At 46.9% G+C, this 7,805-nt stretch overlaps 1 pseudogene across 1 annotated transcript; it reads left to right on the forward strand.

The window, feature by feature from the left end:
* Positions 1-471: 471 nt before the first annotated feature.
* On the forward strand, positions 472-1,799 carry LOC309803164 (heterogeneous nuclear ribonucleoprotein A1-like; annotated as a pseudogene). Its single transcript has one exon. The product of its transcript is annotated as a heterogeneous nuclear ribonucleoprotein A1-like (transcript).
* Positions 1,800-7,805: the final 6,006 nt, after the last annotated feature.

The raw sequence follows: 7,805 nt of genomic DNA on the forward strand, positions 1-7,805 counted from the left end.
CCCACGGGCTGTGGAGCACAGGCTCAGTAGTTGTGGCACACAGGCTCAGCTGCTCTGTGGCCCGTGGGATCTTCCCGGACCAGGGCTCGAACCCGTGTGCCCTGCGTCGGCAGGCAGACTCCCAACCACTGCACCACCAGGGAAGCCCAGGACCACCTTTTGTGTTGCTTTTCTCCTGCCCCCAACCTGGTGCCCAGGACAGTGCTAAGCACTCAAACCTGCATTGTTTCTCCTCTGGGACTTTGGGGGAATAGCTATAGAGATTTGCTTTTGTTGTCCTCTGTGGGCCATGACAGCTAATGGCCAGGGGGACAGTTCAAATCCACACAGGATTTGCCAGGAATAGGGTCTTCAATGTCCAAGATGCTAGTCACCTCCTGCCCCATGACCTTTAATGGCTCATTGCTGACTGCAGGACTGACCTCCAATTCTTGGCCTGCCTTTAAAACTTTCTGGGAGGGAGATTAGATTACTCCTTTCTGCTCATGGACGCCGCCGAGTAAGCATCGTTAACGTCTCCCCCGCCCCCCTCCACTGCCGTCATGTCTAAGTCAGAGTCACCCAAAGAGCCCGAACAGCTGCGGAAGCTCTTCATCGGAGGTTTGAGCTTTGAAACAACCGATGAGAGGTCTGAGGAGCCATTTTGAGCAGTGGAGAACGCTCACAGATTGTGTGGTAATGAGGGATCCAAACACCAGGCACTCCAGAGGCTTCGGGTTTGTCACATATGCCACTGTGGAGGAGGTGAATGCGGCCATGAATGCAAGGCCACACAAGGTGGATGGAAGAGTTGTGGAACCAAAGAGGGCCGTCTCAAGAGAAGATTCTCAAAGACCTGGTGCCCACTTAACTGTGAAAAAGATTTTTGTTGGTGGCATTAAAGAAGACACTGAAGAACATCACCTAAGAGATTATTTTGAACAGTATGGGAAAATTGAAGTGATTGAAATCATGACTGATCGAGGCAGTGGCAACAAGAGAGGCTTTGCTTTCGTAACCTTTGGTGACCATGTCTCTGTAGACAAGATTGTCATGCAGAAATACCACACTGTGAATGGCCACAACTGTGAAGTAAGGAAAGCCCTATCTAAGCAAGAGATGGCTGGTGCCTCATCCAGCCAAAGAGGTTGAAGTGGTTCTGGAAACTTTGATGGTGGTCGTGGAGGAAACTTCAGTGGTCGAGGTGGCTTTGGTGGCAGCCGTGGTGGTGGTGGATATGGTGGCAGTGGGGATGGCTATAATGGATTTGGTAATGATGGAAGCAATTTTGGAGGTGGTGGAAGCTACAATGATTTTGGCAGTTACAACAATCAATCTTCCAATTTTGGACCCATGAAAGGAGGAAACTTTGGAGGCAGAAGTTCTGGCCCCTATGGTGGTGGAGGCCAACACTTTGCCAAACCCCGAAACCAAGGTGGCTATGGTGGTTCCAGCAGCAGCAGTAGCTATGGCGGTGGCAGAAGGTTTTGATGACTGCCAGGAAACAAAGCTTAGCAGGAGAGGAGAGCCAGAGAAGTGACAGGGAAGCTACAGGTTACAAGAGATTTGTGAACTCGGCCAAGCACAGTGGTGGCAGGGCCTAGCTGCTACAAAGAAGACATGTTTTAGACAATACTCATGTGTATGGGCAAAACTCGAGGACTGTATTTGTGACTAATTGTATAACAGGTTATTTTAGTTTCTGTTCTGTGGAAAGTGTAAAGCATTCCAACAAAGGGTTTTAATGTAGATTTTTTTTTTTTTGCACCCATGCTGTTGATTGCTAAATGTAATAGTCTGATCATGACGCTGAATAAATGTCTTTAAAAAAAAAAAAAAAACTTTCTGGGAGGGAGGGAGTCCTCAGGCAGTCCTAGCTTTGTATCAGGGCTAACACCACCTTTCAGTCACAGGAGCTTTTCCCCTTTGCTCAAGGAGCCTTTGCTCAGACTGCTCCTCTGCCTAAAGTGCCCTTCCCTCTCTCTCCCTGTGGCTTATTGGAGACCTACCAGACGGGGAGGAAGCTTGGCCCAGCAGAAAGTGTGAAGGCCTAGGTTTGATTCCTGACTCGGTCATTTAGTGGCTGAAACCTCAGACAAGTTTTTTTTTTTTTTTTTTTTTTTTTTTTTGCGGTACGCGGGCCTCTCACTGTTGTGGCCTCTCCCGCTGCGGAGCACAGGCTCCGGACGCGCAGGCTCAACGGCCATGGCTCATGGGCCCAACCGCTCCACGGCATGTGGGATCCTCCCAGACCGGGGCACGAACCCGCGTCCCCTGCATCGGCAGGCGGACTCTCAACCACTGCGCCACCAGGGAATCCCTCAGACAAGTTTTTAAGTTTTCAAGTTTTCTCTGCATCTCAGCATCCTCCTCTGTTAAGTGGAGCTACCAGTAGCTGCTGCACAGAAGTCGCACAAAGCCCTGGAGCTGACATATCCAAAGCGCTCAAACTGGTAGGTATTCAGCGGTTTCAATTCTTCCCCTGTCAAATGTGAGCTTCTCTGAGCAAACATCTAAGCTGCCCTTATTTCCTGACACCACAGATGACGTTTGTCTGCTTTACATAAATGCACTCTTACACCACGTTACCCTCACTTTTCAGGAGCCTCCCCCATCTCCAGCTCCCAGAACACGTTTCTAAGCCTCTGTCTGATGTGTGACACAGTCGGTCCTGTGGGCTCCCAGAGGCAGGGGGGGAACCTTATTTCCCTTATGACTCTCAGTGCCACTCCTAAGATTAAGTGGACAGAGAAGGCAGGAGGTCCAAGATTGCCTGTGATTTTTTCTGGGCCCCAACCCCATGCTGAGAAAAACAAGTCTTTATTCAATGGTATGGCAGCCCCTATCCCACCTACCCCAGCCACTGTGGTTTCCCAAAGGATGCATTCCCCCTTTGCTCTCTCTTTTTGACCCCTGCTCCACTGCCTTCCTTTGGAGGATTTCCTCCCCTTCCGGCCAGGCCTTGCTGACCCTCTGTGAGCACCTCCTCTGAGGGCCAGGCCCTGGGCAGGGGTCCTGGGAAAGCTGCCCCCAGCTGTTTTCCATGACTCTGGGGCCAGCCTGTGCATTCCGCTTTGAGGTTGGTTTGAGCACAGGGTTGAGGGGATAAGGCCTCCGGGCAGATGCAGTGTCAGGTCCTGTTCTAGGGTCAGCTCTTGTCATCCAGAAATGAATCTGAATCTGGGGCAGGTCTCCGCAGGCCTTGCTCTGACCCTTCCCCGGTCCACACGAGGCCCCAGGAGATAGAGCCCACGAGGCCCCAGGAGATAGAGCCCTCCCCCAACACACATACACGACTGATGCCAACAGCAGAGACCTTCTAAGCCTGCTTAAAACTCTGGAATGTTATGTTGTATTTATAGACATCATCTGAATTTGTTATTATGTTTGTTTTAGATTTTCACTTCGAAAGTTCATTAAGCCATTGCTGTTTTCCTTCTCTTCCTCTCTCTCTCCCTTTTCCTCCCTCCCCCACTCCTGCTTCCTCCCTCTCTTTCTCTCTCTCCTCCCCCACTTCCATAGTGCATCCCCACACTTACTCCTACCCTCCTCCACCATCCCCACCACACACACAAGTCTGGAGCTAGCAAGGACCTTAAAAACCCAGCCATTTTATAGACAGGAAGACTAAGGTGGAGAGAAGAGAGACCTGCTCAGGGTTGCCTAGGTATAGTGGCCAAGCCAAAGCAGAGCTCAGGTGTCCTTGTGGTCCAGGCAGCTGTGAGTGGTAGAGAAACAATACCTCATCTCCTCGCCAGCTGAGTGACCTTGGGCAGGTCACTTAACCTCTCTGAGCCTAAAGAGTTCATCTCTGAAATGATAATACCCACTTCGGTGGGTTTGTTTTTTTGTTTTTTGTTTTTTTTGAGGAGTCGTGGTATGAGCACTTCCTTCGAAAGCTATAAAGATGGTGAGGAGTGGTGGCCAGTTGGAACTCTGGCCTTTTCCTCTCCTTTGAAATTTCCTCTGCAAGTTATATTGGGAATACATGTTGCAAATATTTTTTACCTCTTATATCTTTTAACTTTTTTATGATCTTGTTTATTATATAGAAGTTTGTAATTTGAATGTAGTTAAATATGTCCATCTTTTCCTCTGAGGTTTTGTGATTTGGGGTCTTGCCTAAGTTATAAGCGAGAAACATTTCACAAATGACAGATTCCCCAGACAAATCACAGAAAAGGAAATATGAATAGACCTTAAAATAGGAAGAAAATCCCACAAATTTTCTCAGAATAAAAGAAATGCTGAGATGCCATTTTTTACATTACCAGGTTAGCAAAAATCCTAAAGCTTGATAACACATTGCATTAGGGAAGCTGATGAGGAACGGGTACTCTTATACTTTCCTGGGAGAAGTATAACTTGGTACAATCCTTATCAAGGGCAATTTTGCAGTATTTGTGAAAATTTTAAATGTGCATACCATTTGATCTCACGATTCTACTTCTAGAATTTTATCCTCAGATATTACACATGTATGAAATGACATATGCACAAGATTATTCATTATAGCCTTGTTTGCAACAGCAAAGGAACAACCTAAATATCCATCATTAGGGAACTGATAAAAATATGTTTCATTCATACAGTAGACCACTATACACCTGTAACAAAGAATATGAAAGCTTTTTATGAACTGATATGGGAAAACATCTCTATACTGTTATGTGAGAAAAGCAAGGTGCAGGACAGCATATATAATAAGCAACACTCTCACTCCAAGAGGCAACCAAACCTCCATGTGATGAAAGCATATCCCACAGGTTACTGTGGCTGGGCACCTGGGCACGTGCCACCCCACCCCAAAGGTACCTGAAAATGTACAGCCAGTGGTTGGCATCATCATACGGCAGGAGGTTAAGGACCCAACTCCCAAAACGGAGATTATGAGGCTCCCCAAAGCCAAGAGGCTGAGCAACATCTGGAAAGAATCCAACACAGCCGTCAGAAGCATCATGTTATTTTAGCTTCCGTTAAGTCAAATGAGCAAAATCACTTGAAAGTTGAGTGAGACTGGCAATAATGACCCAAAGTTTTTCAACAGACTTGTGCAAACAAGAACTAAGGATGTCGTGCATCCTTCATTAACACTAAAGAAGACAAAATAAGTAACGCTCACAAACCCGCTGACCCAGACTACGAAACAGTCATGAAAACACAATTGGAGATCGGCGATCAAAAATCAAGTGAATTTTTACAATAAGGTTCATGGTTGAAATACTCATATTCCGATCAAATCAACAGCTATTGCTTGTTAATACTGTTACTATGTGATTACTATGTTTTGCTAGACAGCAAAATAATAGATGGTTTAGTTTGTTACTGTAATTAAAATCTATTCATTCTGCTTCTTTTGTTGAATGTATATATGGCATCTGTATACATTATCTGTAGGTGATCAAATAAAATACGGCTCAGATCAGTCACTTTATTGCTTTAAATGGCAACTAGTCTTATTGAAAGAAGACCACAATATATCTTTTTTCTTACAAAATTTATAATTACACATATAATTCTGAAATTGAATATGACAAAATAAAAATCATTTAGTAAAAAGATATGCAACCTTTGTGTAAAAAGGGGAAAGAATGTATATCCTTATTTCTTATAATCTGTGTGTGCTCTCACATATAATCTTATATATATAGATGATTACATACATAACATTATATACAAATGTATACTCTCTAGATGGATTCACAAGTAACTAGTAATAGTGAATACTTGCTGGGGCGTAGAGGATTTTTCTCTGTACATCTTTTTATACTTTACAATTTTTGAACCATGAGAATTCAAATTTACCAATTCAGAAAATCAAAAAAACACCATTTTAAAGTAATGGCAGATTCCAGAAACCCAATCCAGAATATCAAACCATACTCTCAGGGACTGGGCCTGTATTTTTAGAGTTCCCTAGGAACCTCTTAGGGGAACCCTGGTCTGTTACAGAAGATCCCCAAGAACCGACTGAGCTTTAGATCCAGGAGTCAAGGTCCCATGGCCTACACTGCGCCACCTGGTGGTCTTAGTCAGACATGATTCCAAGCATCCCTCGGAAAAATTTGTGAGGATGCTCAGCAGATAGCAGAGGAGGATGCTGGGTAACGCCCACAGGCTGGGTGGGGGTGGCTCCAGTGGGCACACAGTCTGCCTCCAGGGCTGCTTGTCTGGGTCCTGACTGGAAGGAGGCACAGCTTCCAGAGCTCCACAGCCTCCGGTTCCCAGGGAGCCACCCAGAGGCAGCCTGCAGGAGCACAGAGCACACGGACTTTAAAGTTAGACCTGGGTTCAAACGCTGGCTCCACCATCTACTAGCCTTGTTAACTCTCTCTCTCTCTCTCTCTCTCTCTCTCTCGCTCTCGCTCTTTTTTTTTAGTCACGTAGTGTGGTATGCAGGATCTCAGTTTCCTGAACAGGGATGGAACCCATGCCCCCTGCAGTGGAAGCACAGAGTCATAACCACTGGACCGCCAGGGAGTTCCACTAGCCTTGTTATCTCATATGGCTTAAACTCTCAGGTCCTCAGTGTTCTCATCTACCAAATGGGTACAGGTAGAAGTCAGATAAAGTCTGCACACAAATCTAGAACAATGCCTGTGCATAGCAGGAACTTGATAAATGTTAATTCTCTTCCCTTCAGTGGCTTTTTTAAAAAATAAATTTATTTATTTATTATTTATTTTTGGCTGTGTTGGGTCTTCGTTGCTGCATGCGGGCTTTCTCTAGTTGCAGAGAGCGGGGTTACCCTTCGTTGCGGCGCGTAGTCTTATTGCGGTGGTTTCTCTTGTTGCGGACCACAGGCTCTAGGCGCACAGGTTTCAGTAGTTGTGGCCTGCGGGCTCAGTAGTTGTGGCTCGTGGGCTCTAGAGCGCAGGCTCAGTAGTTGTGGTGCATGGGCTTAGTTGCTCCGCGACATGTGGGATCTTCCCAGACCAGGGCTCGAACCTGTGTCCCCTACATTGGCAGGTGGATTCTTAACCACTGTGCCACCAGGGAAGTCCCCCTTTAGTTACTTCTTGATAACTTTACTCCCCTGCCCAAAAGAGAGTAGCCTGGCTCCTGGGAACTTTCTGTGGCCACAGGGCTGGGAGGGCGCAGCACTGGAATGACTGAGAAATCTGTGTGCTTCTAGTATTTCTAAACATTCTCCCTCCCTCCTTTGACATTCTTGCTTCTTTAGCTACTAAGGAATAAATTGCAGGCCAGGCTGAGGTGGGGAGGGAGCTCAGGAAGTGCCTACTGTTTCCACAGGAAGGGTCAGATCCAGGTCCAGTCACCCCCGGGGGTATGTTGGCCTGGGTGCTCCATCAAGCACTTCCTCTAGCCAGGGAGCAAGGCCCAGCCCCTGCCCTCAGGGAGTGCATAGGCTAGGAGGAGAGCTAAATACAGCAAAAGCCACAGTGAATGTGCAGGGGGTTGAGAGGACTCAGGCAGGCACCGATGAAGTTACTAAGTTGGCCACTTGCTCTTTTGGGTTATGACACTTTCCAGAAGCTCCTGATAAAAGGCAACTGAAGAGCCCATTAACCCCTCACCCTGTAATTCAGATACGCATCTTAGCTTCCCTGCTCATCTTCTCTAAGATGGCGAACCCAGCGGAGAGGAGACACTAGACTGAAAATGTCCTGTTTAAGGCTGTGGGCAGCAATGTCCAGAGAACAGGGCAAAGCAGGAGGGGTGACTCCTGGGTTCAAAGCTGTCTGGCAGTGGAAAAACACTAGCCTGGCCAGAGGAAGAGCCTCACAAGGGAAACGGGGAAATACTGAGGTCACCTGTGTCACGGTTCTGCCCAGGCTGTGCTCTGTACATGGCAGCAGAGGGCC

Source organism: Mesoplodon mirus (genome assembly GCF_964341445.2).
Source record: "Mesoplodon mirus genome assembly, chromosome: 4".
Lineage (NCBI taxonomy): Eukaryota > Metazoa > Chordata > Mammalia > Artiodactyla > Ziphiidae > Mesoplodon > Mesoplodon mirus.